The sequence below is a fragment of the Aulonocara stuartgranti genome (genome assembly GCF_965226115.1).
Source record: "Aulonocara stuartgranti genome assembly, chromosome: 1".
Classification (NCBI taxonomy): domain Eukaryota; kingdom Metazoa; phylum Chordata; class Actinopteri; order Cichliformes; family Cichlidae; genus Aulonocara; species Aulonocara stuartgranti.
In genome coordinates, this window is record NC_138939.1 from 8610009 (window position 1) to 8626420 (window position 16412).

General features: G+C 39.6%; 1 protein-coding gene across 1 annotated transcript in view; it reads right to left on the minus strand.

The window, feature by feature from the left end:
* The window catches only part of LOC309709398 (transcription initiation factor TFIID subunit 4), a 105989-nt gene that overhangs the window by 15151 nt on the left and 74426 nt on the right, over positions 1-16412 (minus strand). The gene's annotated exons all lie outside the window — the stretch shown is intronic.

Genomic DNA, 16412 nt, shown 5'->3' on the forward strand with positions numbered 1-16412 from the left:
TGATATACATAGTGATATACATACTATTATTAGTATGTATATCACTAAGTTAGTAGTTAGGGAATATAATTAACATCAATCCACCTCACAGTTAAGCTGATAAAAGGCACTGAGTCGACATGGCTGGTTAAAATATGCATCAAATATCTATGGTAAAGCTGACGCCCAAGATGTGTTAGGACATGTTTTTGGTTTTGTTTTCAAAATTAGGACAAGTTCAGTTCTGCCTACCTGCTCAACCATTGTGATGTTAATATAATACTGACAATAACCATGACAGGTGAAAATTAAAGACACTGACATTGGCATCATGTTAATAATAGAAAGTAGATAAAATCACATAAATTATAATTTAATTGTTCTTTCTATACTGCTTTCTACAGAAACGTATAAATCCCCGAATAGCATTTTAAGTGTAAAACACACAATAAGGTTGGAAGAAATGGAAGGAGTTCTGTTTAACTCCCTCATGAAGGTTTGTACAATGAAACTTGTTATGTTCATGTTATAAGAATAAAGGCATTTTAAATTATATTTTTAGAAATAGTGACTTGGAGTTCTTAAATATTACCTCGATTAAGAGCAATATATTTTTAATTTTTCTAAAAACATTAGAATAATGTGATATTTGTAGTAAAAATAACATCTATCATGATAGATTATACTAAACTTAACAATTTCTACCTTTTTAAGCAGTTTATACTATTATTTAAATTTCAAGGGTTCGTTTCCACATACATTCCCACATATATTATTAAATATACAAACAACTGTAAATGTATGTCTGTAGGTTACACAGAAACTATTTCTGGCAGAAAAATAGGAAAGTGCAAACTAGTATAGTTCAACTATTACACAGTGAAGATTGTTCTAAATTATTTAGCACCGACCTATGAGTGGAGAGGAATTGCTTACAGGATGCATGATGTGCACATCCATAAAGTCGTTGTTCTATGCTCTGATCAGGCATTTCTAGCATCCAATTGTAGTTTGCCATCTCCATACATACAGCTACTCTTCCTCCCGTCTTGGCATTCTTCTGCCCTCCTACCAGCATCTTTACTATATTTTTCTTCTTTTTTCCACGGGATCAAACCTAAACCTAGACCGCTGACAATGGAGTGCACATAAAATAACAGTGAATGACAACAAACCTAAATACATAGCAACATTAAAATGCACTCCTCCTTTGTAATGCTAGTGCTGTGCTGCAAAAGGCAATCAGGGTTAAATCTAACAGCATCGCAGGAGGTCCTATAAATAACGACAGTAAGTCACACAAAGGCACAGGAGTTTCTTAAGTGAGCCATAACAAAAAGAACTCTCTATGTATGCCTCTCCAGGGCTCCACCATGTAAGTTTCAGAGGCTCTATGTTGACAACTTTATTAGCAGCTCTTGCGTTCTCGAGTCATTCCATGCCATTCTCACATGTTAAGAATAAGAAACTTGAGGCTCGGAGTTTCCATCTCCTCCAGGATGGAGGAAATATAAGCAGCACAGAATGGCAAAGAGTGATTGAGGCATTTTCACTGCCTATCCCTATGAGTGGTGAAAGCGTAGGATGAGGAGTGTGGGTTTGCACAGTGCGGTATAGCACAGCATGGGGCCCACGATGTTAGGCTGTCCCCACGTCCCTGGCCAGCAGGCTAGCTAGAGAGCCAGCCATTACTGGTCCGCCTCCATAGCAGCGAGGCGGAGGGGGAAAAAAATGCAGCAAATTTCATTCTTCAGAAATTTAATTATATCAAGATTAACAAGGGAGGTAATTAATTTCTTTAAGATGGGTATCTTTTAAGTGCCTGGGGCTCAACTTTGTTGTCAAAACTGTATATTTAACCATTATTTCAGGGCAAAGTTTTAAAGGCAGAAATGAGGGGGATATCTACTTTGGCATGAATATGAATATATAGAAGCTTCTTATCTAAATAAGGAGACTACTGTGTTAAAACTACCATGTACATGTATAGATGTATGCTCTATTTAGGAATCACTAACAAAAAGACATTGGAACTTTATAATTATATTTTCAATGTAAAGTATATTGAGCTAAACCTTTTATTTTTTTAATCAACTGGTTGTAGTTGTAGGGAAAAGAAAAGAAGGTGATACACCCATATGAGTAAGATCTTATATGCCCCCTAAATACGTTCAATATGTTTAAATATGTAGAGGTGTAGAAACAAACAGGAAACAGGCTATTGAGAAATAAAAGTACACTAAAGTTTATTTTAATCCTGCCATCATGTTAAAACAGGATAAGCAACTGCACAAATATTCATAACTATTATCCTAAAGCAAGAGGCCATAAAGAAGATAACAATTTTTGAAGTTTATCAAAATCTTTATTAGAAATTTGTGCTTATTTATCATCTTAGCAGCACTGGTTTCATGTAAGGCAATGATGGTTGGGTATAGTCATTTTTGCTATTCCGACCCTTTAGTGCTGACTGAGATGTCTCAAAAACTGTTGGTCTGCCATTAAATGCTGGACATGCATATAAAATGCCCAGAGGATTAATCCTAAGACTTTGATGATCTTGACTTTTCTTGAATTTCTAGTTAAACATTTTCATATATAACCATGGTGGGAAAAAGTAGGAACCCGAATTACAACTTTGTGATCCTGTGACCTTTCCTGCAGCACCTCCAGCAGTAAAAGGTTTTACAAAATTTCTCAGTATCTCAATATCTGCTGGATATGTACATGTACAAAACTGAGTACAAACATTAGTGGCCCCCAAAGAAGCAGTCCAGAGACTTGGTAACAACAATTTTCATGTGGTGTATATTAAACACGCATGGAAGGTGTATCAAAAAAAAAAAAATCATCCAATTCTACAGTTGTTCACCGGTAATGACTGAAACATGTACTATTAAAAGACGGGATTCGTGACTTTCAGGTGTTGCCGGTAGGTTGCATAACAACAGCAGTGCCTGAAGTGACTCCAGACATGCTCGCAAACGTATGTGACAAGTGTGACTATTGTATGGAGGTATGCCATCCCTTGCAAATCGGTCTATTGTTACCTAGAACTAAAATGCTGGACCTCTGACTATGATTTTAAGCATTTCAGGTCAACTGCATATCTATTGATTACATGAATTTCATGTTTTAATGTTTCACGTTAGCTCACAATGGAACTGAATGGGAGTGGAAAGAAAAGTATTTGATATAATTAAAGCAAAAACCAACAGTTTTGTCTTTCCATGATATAGCTGTATTTTAAATGCTTTAACCCACAGAACATAATGTTAAAATCCTAGTGGATACAACTGTGCTCCGCATTGTGTAGGGGAAAAGAAAGTTGGCTAAGTTCACCGTGTTAAAGCTCTCAAAACGGATGGCATCTGGCCAAAAAACCCCTGTAACCATTCGGAAGACTCAACTCTGTCTCCTTTGTGTCCTCACTAGTAGAAATACTGAATTGCCTTGAGACGTAAAGTCAGACTAACATTAAAATCTTCTTGACATTATGAAACCAATAGCAGCCTCTCCGTGCCCTCTTTAATCATATTTATGTAGTATGTAGAGAAGGGGAGCTCACACAGGAATCCTTATGCTTCACTGCATCCTCACAGAAGTCATGCTAAAGTCGTTGCATTCGTCTCAGATCCCACCCTTACTTGCATTAGAGGTGAAAAAAAATCTTAGAAATGCAAGAGCTAATCAGGGGTTAATGTCAAGGCTCCCAGTGGATTTAACAACAGGCTCTGTTTGGTTAAGGGCAAAAACAGAGCTCCACAAGAAGGTTAAGTTAGCTGTCTTTTCCATTAAAACCGTCCACTTGGTGTATGACTCGGAGAGGAGCAAAAGGAAGGTACAAAACAGGAGGCAGCTGCTGTGACTACATTATATTTGCTCATTACTGCCCCTGCTCCTTCAACATTAGCAAGTAGCCACGACTTTCTAACCATATACTAACCCCAACAGATTCTGGACAGAGAAGGGAAAAAGATGGAAAGGAAAAAGCGATGAGGAGGAGGAGCAAGTGTTTTCCTTTATGCTGTGCCTTCTACAATCATTCGGTTGGCCTGTCTCCTTCTTAACCAAACAGCCTGGTTGGTCGTAGTCCTCTGAGTCCTTACACACCCCCTCCAGCTCCGGAAGCCTTGTACTCTCAGAGTTTCCTGTTTGTCTGGTTGAAGACCTGGACATTTTACTCCCAGGCGGCACATTGGGAGGGACATTGGAGGAGGAGGAGTAAGCAAAGGAGAAAAGCACAAGAGAGAAGGACAGAGGGGAGGTTGGCGGGCGAAGGCAAAGGGAGAGACACTGAACACTCCCGAGTTGGGATTGATTTACTTCATTAACCGAGATTACAAGTTTAACTTACAAACCAGAGGTCAAAATTTCTCATTAACAAGGGGACCGTGGAGAACCTCGGGGCTTGGAGACCACTCTTATTACTGACTACACATTTCAATCTGTCTTTGATGTTCCATGTCTGCCTTTCAACCCCCTCTTTCCCCCTCCTATTTTTTGGCAGCGAGGTTGATTTTAATTGTAGCTATAGAACAGAGCATAGTTTGCCTGTAAGCCAGCCTCCACATCTGTAGTGAGTGCAGCTTTAGTGATATTGGGTGCAGTCCATAGCTTGGGGCTAATTTTAATGGTCCCCCCCCTCCCTCCTTCATTGGAGACTCAGATTGTTTTCCACGTGATTCCTGTTAATTTAGCTGGAGGAAAGGGCATCAGTTTTCCTTGTGCTTTTCCCCCTCTCTCCCCATGCCTCTCACTCTATTGCCTCACTCCTTCTTTCTGATCTACAGCCTCAAAGAAAGAAGGTGAAATGAATTCAAATGGAAAAATAGACTGTGCTCACTATTAAATCGCTCGCCTACCTTTGTCCCTCGCATTGCGCCTGGTTGAGACAGATAGGAGAAAGCCAGTGTGGCTGTACAAACTGGGGCAATTTAGCTGCTATTGTCGCTTTTACGTCAACAAACAAAGCTCTTCCTTTGATGTGATAAATGGCCTAAGTGCCTGGATGATAACTCAGAGCTCATAAATGTGTCAAGGATGTTTCAAAGCTCTGAGCATGTTTAACACTGCAGGACATTGTGCACTGAGGCACAGTTTACATCGCAGAACCTTTAATGCTAACCTTAGATGTACAGAGGAGCCTCTGCCACTCATAAGCTAGCAAAACTGCAGCAACTCAGTTCAGACAGGATTCACCATATGAGATGAGAGGAGATCACAACATACAAAAATCAATGGGTGGAAATGAAACAGTAAAGTGTTCAAATCGTATTAAATGTGTTAAAGGACAGAGTACAGAGGGTGTCATGGAATAATCATTATAAACAGAGCTATTTTTGGCTTGTCTGTCTCTCATCCTTTATTCACTGAACTCAAGTCTGTAAAGGATGAGAGACAGACAAGCCAAAAATAGCTCTGTAAAAGCTGTAATATATCTATACCATCTTACCAGCTTTTACATACAATATACAAATGTTGGTGGCTGGAGAAAAGAATTGAATATGGAATAGAGTTGACTTTTGTGTAGGATGCAGTAGTAATGTGTAGAAGTAATGATCCTAAAAGTTAATTCCCTTTCATTCTATACTTGTTAAAGCATTCATGAGGCCAAAGGTCATTTCTCCATACAACTTCAAACACCCTTTGCTAGCACACGTCATCACAAACTCCTAAAACTGGTAGCTCACCCTTGACTTTTGTGTTGAACCTGTGTGTGCAGATAGCTGGGTAAGGGTTGTAGGATCGGAACAATTAAGCTGGAGGCAGAGTTGGAGTATGTGCGCCTGAGCACCCTCTGCCTGTGTGCTGACCCACCACTGGGGCCACAGCAGGCCCTCTTCCAGCAAGCCAGCCAGCAGCTGCAGCCATTGGTTCCTTGGAACTAATCCACCCCGAGGAGCCCTGTAAGACCCCCTTTGTTCCCTCCTGCAGACTAGATCAAGCTGGAGACAGACACTCCAGTCTTGACTGGCTATCAATTTCACAGCTTCTAGCGATCTACATCCAGGCACAGGCCCAACTGCGGCCAAGCCGCCATCACATTAAAGGTGATTGAAAGGGGGGATCGGGCTGCGGGGAAAGAAGCAAAATTGTGTCACGTGAATTCCGTCACAGTCCAAACAAGGTGGAAAGGTGGTCTGTTTAGTGAAAAAATAAGCAGGAGTAAAGGAATATAAAAAAAGCAGATTTCAGCAGGAGTTCTGCCTCTCAGTGAACAGAACAGGATCTCAACAAGGCCATTATCTGGCTCCTAATTTGAGCTCTGGCACAGCACTGAAGGGCTGCCTTTGTCTAGGATTAATGCGGAAAGCTCAGGATGCGATGTCAGAGGGAAATAATCAGCGTGGGCCCTTCATAACGTTGGCTGCTTGTGCTCCTGGCCAGGGCCCCCGGCTCATTTTTGTGGAGATGAAATCTATGACAAGCCCCTCAGTGAAGCTAAGAGCAGGCAACAGTCCAGTAACACCCACAGGCCTCCAGGCATCCTGTGACCCCCTTAGAAAAGTCACATTCACTTTGCTCTGGAGAAGGGAAAGAGAACGCCGCAGGCGATTCCAGCCCATGTGAAATGAAGAAATGTGAGGAGGTGAAAACGAAGTGAAAATAAGTTAAGATTCCTCCTCCGCCCCCTCTGCAATCACTCCAGAGGAGGGGCACACTGTGGCTTCACTTTATTATGCCGTATAATTAAACATATACAGGACATTAAAAAAGGGAGAAAAACATAAAAAAGCCAACAACTCTGCCATAATGTATATTCATGTTTATGTTGTGTAACTGCATTTAGGGAAACAGTTTGAAAATTCAGGGTTGGTTTTTTTTTTTCTAATGCAGCATGAGGTCGGGGGCTAATACCCATCAGGGTAAAACATTCTGAAAGAGGTTGGCACTGTACTCAAGGACCAGAAATAATGCTTTTATTTTGTTATTTATGCTTTTTTACCGTTTGCATTACCATGCTCCTCTGCAGCATATTGCTGCTAAGCGAAGGATGTGAAGATGCAACTCGATAAGCAGGTTATTAAAATGACCAATTGACATTCAAAATTCAGGCTTATTTTAGATTCATCATATTTACAGATGAATATGTGGAATTTAAATATTTCCCAGCTGCGTAAAGGAAAAATATGATTTGGTACAGCAACTAGGCATGACTTCATGTATAACCCTGTGCTACAGAAATGTGATACTAAGGTTGTTGCTTTTGGAACCTGTAACGGAAGAGTTTTCTTTGTAATACCAGAGTTCAGGTTAATTAAAACCATAACAGGCAAGTCACATAGAAGTGTGTCGCTGTGCTGTCTGTACAGTGCAGATATTTCCTTACATCCATCATTTCATCCTTCCTAACTTTGAGTGAAACAGGTTGAGTCTTCAGATGTATCTCTAAACTTAAATCATTCTTACCAGTAGAAGAACACAACTGAGCTCAAAGATAAAGACAGGCATAAATAAGACCAACAAAACTAGTCTGCAAGACAAACCTGCTTCCTGGTATTTCAAGAAAAGTACTGACTCATCACTCTAAAGATTAAGATTTTATCCTCTTTATTTACTCACTCCTTGGACATTTCTTTGTAGGCAATCATCGCTGATCATTTGATGCACGCCACAGGCCCGACTGTTTTTGAAACGCTCCGTTTCATTCATCTGGTAATGAAAATTTGGCCCTCTGCTAAACTGTTCCTCTGCTAAAAAAATGAACTACCTGGCTCAAAATGTTCATAATATGTATTAATTAATTTAAATATGAAATAAAATGAATAACTTTAGTGCAAAATGACAAATAACCCTTTTGGCACCCATATAAACCTCATGTGAATGTCACACGGTCAATGTGGCTTGTCATTGCTACTCTCGACGCCTGTTGTGTCAGTAGTTCTAAAACCATGCCTGCTTCCAGTGTTGGGAAGGTTACTTTTAAAATGTATTCCACTACAGATTACAGAATACATGCCCCAAAATGTATTTTGTAACGCACTCTGTTACGTTACTCAATGAGACTAACGTATTCTGAATATTTTGGATTACGTAATATTTTATCATGCTTTTACAACTACATGAATGTACTATTGCTGTGTTTTTTTACTATTACAGAAGGCTACTCACCATACCAAAACCAACTAGATTTTTAAATCTTAATATAAATGAGTAACAGTAGGATGGACATTAGGTAAAGCTGCACTTTTTGCAGCGATCTCGTACAGAAAACTATTCCGCGTGTATATAAAATATGTCCGCGTCTCCGAACTGTAGTAAAGGGACCTCTGGCTAATATGTCGGGTTCGTGTTGGGCTCGTAGCCGAAAACTAGCTTTACTTTGTTGTCTGGGTCAACTTTGCTAGCGAGAGACAGAGAGAGGCATTGAAAGGCTGCTCCAACGGAACTTATTGTTTAGGAGAAAAACACGAACACAGTGTACAGTTGAGTCTTAACAGCTTACTTACAGCTGGGCTACGCTGCCCATGAGGCTACATTCTTTAGGGCTATGCCTGTAACACTCTGCCTATTGCCTTCATATTAAAGAATTTTTGAACAATAATTTTAAAAAATATTTTCATTATGCGGGCCGCAAGTAGAGGTGACATAGGCCGCGAGATTGAGACACGGGCATTAGAGCCTCTTAATGTGTGTTTTGTTTGGCTTTCCAGTAGGGCTGCACGATTAATCGTTAGAAAATCGCGATCTCGATTCATACTTATGTGCGATCTCATTTCCAAATGACAACGATTTAAAAAAAAAAAAAAAAAAAAGACGACGACAACGACGATTATACCGCATTTTGATCAGGGACGTACTCTGCATGAAAACAAGCGCTCACTCTTCCTGCTCAACAAATAACAAGGGCGGAGCCTTATACCACGTGATACAGAAGCTGTGCTGTGTGATGCTAAAATCAGCAGGGAAAAAACAACGGAGAGCACGTTGTAGAGCATTTTGCTCTACAAGGGCCTGATATCCACTTATGAGGACATTATACTGCTACTGTTCTATCAACATTTTAAACAAATATATTCATGTGGCTCTTATTTTTCTTAAAAACAAAAATAAGGTAAAAAAAAAAATCTGGTAATTCTTTGTTTTTATATTCATTGGGCCCCAATATGACCAAATATGAAAGAGAAATTAAAAATGCATGCCGTGGAAGAGTTCGGGTCTTATGAGGTTAATGAGAGAAAATAAAACAACTGAATTTTTAAAAATGCTCTTTGTGCTTATAACATATTAAAATTATAAAAACGATAATAAAAGTCTAAAAACAACTGACCAAGAATAGTCACAGGTATCACAGCTGGTTTATTTAACGTTTCCTTTGGTGTGTGAGGAGACGTTGACATGCAGAGTTTAAAACAGTCCTCATTTTGCAGTGGATGACTTTTCAGCTGGAGGAATAAATTCGTGGTACTGCTAACTTTTGCGGCAATCGTTTTACGGGATGTTTTGCAAGTTACCGCATCTTGTTCAACACCCTCCATGTGAAATCCAAATTCCCTCGCTTGTTTGAAACTTCCGCTGTCGCCATATTTTCCCTATCTGGTAGTATATAAAACGCATGCTCAGTGTAGTCTGCCAGGTAGACAATTTTCTGGTTGGATTAATGATGCATTTGAAGTGTGTGGGAGAAAAAAGAACTCACAGTAAATTACATGCAGACTGCCATGGTTATTTATACTGGATGGTTACAATAAAGCTATTTTAACAAGCATACATTGAAAAACTCGCAATACATCGAGTATATTCAATGCATCGTCCACCCCTAAACAGAAGGTTGGAAAAACATTGCTTTGATGAGTCTTGGTTTTTGCTGTTACATTTGGATGACATGATCAAAATTTGGCTTAACTAAGATGAAAGCATGGATCCATCCTGTCTTGTATCAACAGTTCAGTTTGGTGGTACAATGATGTTGTGGATATTTTCAATGAACACAACTGGGCCCCTTACCACCAACGGAACAACAGTTAAATGCCTGCCTGAATAATCACCACAGTATACCCACCTTTGATGGCTGCGTCCAGCAGGATAACGCATCAAAATTTAGATCATGTCAAACTTTTTTCAGCACAACTGTAGGGTCATAATTTGTATTAGCAGATATGACCATCGCAATGACCGCAAGCTCATTGCACTCAAATGGTCTTCACTGTAGCCAAATTTATTCCAAGAAAGCACTTAGTGGTAAAGTTGAACAAGAGAATTGAGAGTCACATCATGAAATATAATCAGTTTTTTTCTGGTTATTTTTTTGTTTCTTTCATAACCTGGCCTCATGTCTTGCATTTGGGTGTCCTCTATAGCAGTTGCATCCCATAACGTTGAGCAGAGGCTTAAAATTTGCAATAATTAATTTTTTTTTCCATTACCAAGTGCCAAGTTTATGACTACCAAAAAAAAAAAAACTTGACCATTCTCTGAAATGTGAAAAGTATGATTTAACAACAAGATGGTAATTAGATTCAGGAGAATAGACGGCATTAAAAACTGAACACCTAAGATGTGTTCCAGCAATCTGACCAGCAGCCAGTATCAGAAACCACAACATTACCTGCAGTTATCCATTGTTATTCTTATTCACTGTATTGCAGATAAGATATTCAGTGACTCATTTTTACTATCGAGTACTTACCGCAGTTGGGGATGACACGACTATGTAAAATTACCACTGAATACTGCCTACACAAGAAATTTAAACAAAGAAGCAATATTTTGAGGGGAAAACAATGTCTTTGGGTAAAACTCTAATATGTTGAAATGTTTATTGTTATTCAATTCAATTCAATCTTTATTGGCAGACTTCATGTCCATAAAAACAAGACAAGACACAAGAAACACACACACACACAACTCCACCCCCCCCCCCCCCACCCCCCAACACAAGGTATAAACCATTAAATATATATATGTATATAAATAAGTATATAAAGCATTTGTAAAAATATAAAACCATAATATACATAAAACACAATTACTTAAAATAAATCAATAAATACACAAACACTTTAACCAGTGCTTTCTGAGACTGGATGAGTAACGGGAACCACTCACTGTCGGATCTGTAAGTGCTACAATTATACTGTTACTCAAACCATCCAGTCGTTCTCTAAAATTGAACATTAACTTTCTTAAAAGTGCTTTAAAAGTCCAGACACCCACAGCTACAAACATCTGGCTGGCACTACCACTTCTAGGTATCCTGCAAAGGATTCTCATCGCATCATTATATGCAACATGCAGCTTCTGCATGCTACATTGCTTGTAGGATGACCACAAGGGGGCAGTATATAGCGGTGTGCAATACGCTTTAAACAAAGCCACTTTAACTGGAAGTGAACAAAAGCTGAATTTGCGTGCAATAGTATTTGCCTGCACATAGAGCTTACATCGTTGTCTGTATATGTCATCATCATAATTCATTTGCTCAGTAATAAAGTGACCGAGGTATTTCACCTTTTTATGAACTTCAAGAGTTTTTTGTGCCAGTTTAAACAAAGGGAAATTTAGCTGTTTATCCTGCTTGGTTCTACATATCAAAACAGCACTTTTAGCAGCATTGTACTCAATGTCATATTGCACACCATATTCAGTACAGACATTAAGAAGATCCTGTAACCCAGCACTGCTTGGACTAAAAACAACCAGGTCATCTGCATACATGAGATGATTTATCAGTGCTTTACCTAATATACACCCAGTGTTACAGGCTCTCAGCTGTATGGACAAATCATCAACCTATAAATTAAATAAAATTGGAGACAAAATCCCACCCTGTGTAACACCATTGCTGACACCAAAGGGGGCAGAAATACTGCTTCCCCATTTAACCTGCATGTTCTGATGAGCGTACCAGTAAGAGAGAATCCTCACGATGTATTGAGGAACTCCCCGTCTCTTCAGTTTATCAAAAAGTTTTCTGTGGTTCACTCGATCAAAAGCCTGTTGAAATCACCCAATTCTTTGAATCTTTGGGCTGAAGGAAGGACAATACTCGGTGTATATATGCTCAATCAACAATCATTTATTTCCATACAATTCAACAGTCAGAGCATTACAACGTCCGGACGGGAGAGATGCTACCAGAGGGTCAGGCACATGTCTCAAAATGGTGACGGGTTGCTCAGCTTTTTATAGTCTCTAGTGGCCCCCATCTAGTCGTAAAAGCCAAAACATCACATTCTTTCTCTGTTACAGCGCCTAAGTTATGACCTCGGCAGTTGTTTCTCTGCTTTCTGTAAGGTGGGGGTGTGGAATGTGGTCTATCTATCTCCCCTGTCTTTAGACACAGAGTCTCCTGCTTACAACCTTCTCTTCATGATTCAACAATTAAGCATGTCAAGAAAACAGTGTAACACATTCCCAGCAGATCAAGGATACAGAGTGATGCACATTTATCTAATGAACTAATATGTGAATATGTTCTGTTAACTCAAAAGTATAATGAGAACTAAACTACATACAGCTCACACACTCTATGTTAAAGGGTATAACATGATCTACAGCAGTTAACATAATTCAACTATTTTGATTACATATATAAGGTAACATATAATAACAGAATAATCTAACAAGCCTTAAAGGCATCAATGAAACACATGAGGACAGATGAATTTTTAGCCCTATACAAACTGACTATTTCCTTGAGTGCATATATGCACATGTCAGTGCCATGCTTTGGTTTGAAGCCAAACTGATTATCCAGAGAAGAGATGAACACACTCATTCTGTCAAACAAGATTCTTTCTAACACCTTAGATAAAATACTGGCTAGTGCAATCGGCCTGTAATTATCCAAACAGCTCACTTTTGCAGCTTTGTCTTTCATAACTGGTACCAGTAAAATACACAGCATTGAGTCTGGTAATATGCCATGAATCATAAACCCAGTGAAACAGAGTGCTAAAAGAGGAGCTAGCCTTAAACTAGCATGTTTTAAATGTTCTGCAGTGATGTGATCCAAACCAGAGGATTTATTATCAGACAACCTATGAATGGCTTCATATACTTCATGTGTCCTTACACTTATTGTGTCATTACTCATGTCAAGATTGTCCTCATATGGATCACTTTTTATGCAGTTAAACAACGCACTGTAATGCTGTCTCCATAATGCTGCAATGTTATCTGCCCCAGAAACACCTTCAACAGTTGATGGTAGAGATGGTTTACAGTTATTAAGAGCTTTCACCTCTTTCCAAAAATCTGCCATATTATTACACAGCATTTTCCTGGCCAAAGAATCTGCTCTCAGCATTTGCTCATTTTTAGTTATAAAGCGAACAGCGTACTTATATCTGGCATTCGCACATTTTTTCTGTTCAAATTCTGGGCCTTGTTAGCTGTAAGCTAATGATAGTTATATATGAGCAGATGCTGCTGGTGCAATAAGCTGAACGTTTTATGTCCAATGGATGATGATCTGATTAGTCGACTAATCGCAAAAATAATCTGTGACTAGTCGACTATCAAAATAATCGTTTGTGGCAGCCCTAGTATCCATGTACCACGATGAAGCTCGCATAGCTTATAAATGTTGGGCCATGGCTGGAAGACCTAAGTGTTTAAGGTATGTGCTAACTAAAAATAAAGACAAGATGATAGTTTATTAAATTTTAATGAAATTTGCAGATTGTTTCGGTGAAGTTTAATAAACTCCTTGCTATCTAAAATACAGTGGGGCAAAAAAGTATTTAGTCAGCCACCGATTGTGCAAGTTCCCCCACCTAAAATGATGACAGAGGTCAGTAATTTGCACCAGAGGTACACTTCAACTGTGAGAGACAGAATGTGAAAAAAAAATCCATGAATCCACATGGTAGGATTTGTAAAGAATTTATTCGTAAATCAGGGTGGAAAATAAGTATTTGGTCAATAACAAAAATACAACTCAATACTTTGTAACATAACCTTTGTTGGCAATAACAGAGGTCAAACGTTTACTATAGGTCTTTACCAGGTTTGCACACACAGTAGCTGGTATTTTGGCCCATTCCTCCATGCAGATCTTCTCGAGAGCAGTGATGTTTTGGGGCTGTCGCCGAGCAACACGGACTTTCAACTCCCGCCACAGATTTTCTATGGGGTTGAGGTCTGGAGACTGGCTAGGCCACTCCAGGACTTTCAAATGCTTCTTACGGAGCCACTCCTTTGTTGCCCGGGCGGTGTGTTTTGGATCATTGTCATGTTGGGAGACCCAGCCTCGTTTCATCTTCAAAGTTCTCACTGATGGAAGGAGGTTTTGGCTCAAAATCTCACGATACATGGCCCCATTCATTCTGTCCTTAACACGGATCAGTCGTCCTGTCCCCTTGGCAGAAAAACAGCCCCATAGCATGATGTTTCCACCCCCATGCTTCACAGTAGGTATGGTGTTCTTGGGATGCAACTCAGTATTCTTCTTCCTCCAAACACGACGAGTTGAGTTTATACCAAAAAGTTCTACTTTGGTTTCATCTGACCACATGACATTCTCCCAATCCTCTGCTGTATCATCCATGTGCTCTCTGGCAAACTTCAGACGGGCCTGGACATGCACTGGCTTCAGCAGCGGAACACGTCTGGCACTGCGGGATTTGATTCCCTGCCGTTGTAGTGTGTTACTGATGGTGACCTTTGTTACTTTGGTCCCAGCTCTCTGCAGGTCATTCACCAGGTCCCCCCGTGTGGTTCTGGGATCTTTGCTCACCGTTCTCATGATCATTTTGACCCCACGGGATGAGATCTTGCGTGGAGCCCCAGATCGAGGGAGATTATCAGTGGTCTTATATGTCTTCCATTTTCTGATGATTGCTCCCACAGTTGATTTTTTCACACCAAGCTGCTTGCCTATTGTAGATTCACTCTTCCCAGTCTGGTGCAGGTCTACAATACTTTTCCTGGTGTCCTTCGAAAGCTCTTTGGTCTTGGCCATGGCGGAGTTTGGAGTCTGACTGTTTGAGGCTGTGGACAGGTGTCTTTTATACAGATGATGAGTTCAAAAAGGTGCCATTCATACAGGTAACGAGTGGGGGACAGAAAAGCTTCTTACAGAAGACGTTACAGGTCTGTGAGAGCCAGAGGTTTTCCTTGTTTGAGGTGACCAAATACTTATTTTCCACCCTGATTTACGAATAAATTCTTTACAAATCCTACCATGTGAATTCATGGGTTTTTTTTCAGATTCTGTCTCTCACAGTTGAAGTGTACCTCTGGTGCAAATTACTGACCTCTGTCATCATTTTAAGTGGGGGAACTTGTACAATCGGTGGCTGACTAAATACTTTTTTGCCCCACTGTATAACAAGACACCGGAGAATATTCTCGAGCATCTCACACTTCTGATGATCAGCTGTCAGCTTGACGTTTATTCAGCCATGTAAAAACTATAACTTTAATCTCAGCCAAACCGATTTACGCAGGAACAAATAAAATACTAAAATAAGCCAAACAATAACATTTTTAAGTTATCTAAGTGACTTATATATCATGTTTAACCTGAGCATCGAAAGACAGCGGTGTGTTTGAAAAGATCTGTCGGGAGTCCGGTGTTCTCACGGCTCTAGTGAGCCTAGCCCCCGGCTAGCTATCGAGCTAGTGGGTAACAGATGTCTCCGAAAACATCGGAGCGCTTTTGAAAATATGTGGTGTCTTGATAAACTGAGCAGATATTTGAGGTTTACACAGCTACATTCTCGCCTGAAAATATGATAAACGTTTATTTTGTGACTCAGAAAGAATAATAAGAGTAATATTAAAACTAACTAGCTGCCGCCATTGTTGGAAACTGAGCTGGGCCGCGCTATGAATTCTGGGACACCGCTTCTTCTTCTTCGGGGTTTAACGGCAGCTGGCATCCTTGTACATGCAGTGCTGCCATCTTCTGTTTCAGTCCGTTATTACACTCTTAAATCCTACTACTTATTCCTGCGTCTTTTGTGATCCTACAAAGCTTCAAACGACGCCTCGACTATTAAATTAGTCGTCGACGATTTTGATAGTCGACGTAATCGTGACTAGTCGACTAATCGTGGCAGCCCTAATGGATACATGTTCTTTCCAACCAGGTCTGATGTTAGGTTTCTTATGCTTATATTGTTTATCAAGCAGTGTACCACTTTCATGCAAAGCAGTCACTATATCATCATACATGGAGCAGAGTAAATGTTTATGCACAGCATTCTTACAGTTGACATCCTTGCACAAAATAGCTTCTTTGGGCAAAGAAGCTATTTTATCATAAGGAGGAAAAAATGAATTTGAATTCAAACTTATATCATGTAATAATTTAGTTATTTAAAATTTCATAGTTAAAAAAATATTTTTATCATAATGAATTGTGCTGTTTGTTTTATTTTTAGCTTATCAGTTCCTCATAAATAACAAGAAAGTGCACAGATTTCTGTCAAATAAGATAACAATGTCATTGCCTAGGCATGTCCACTAACTAGAAATAG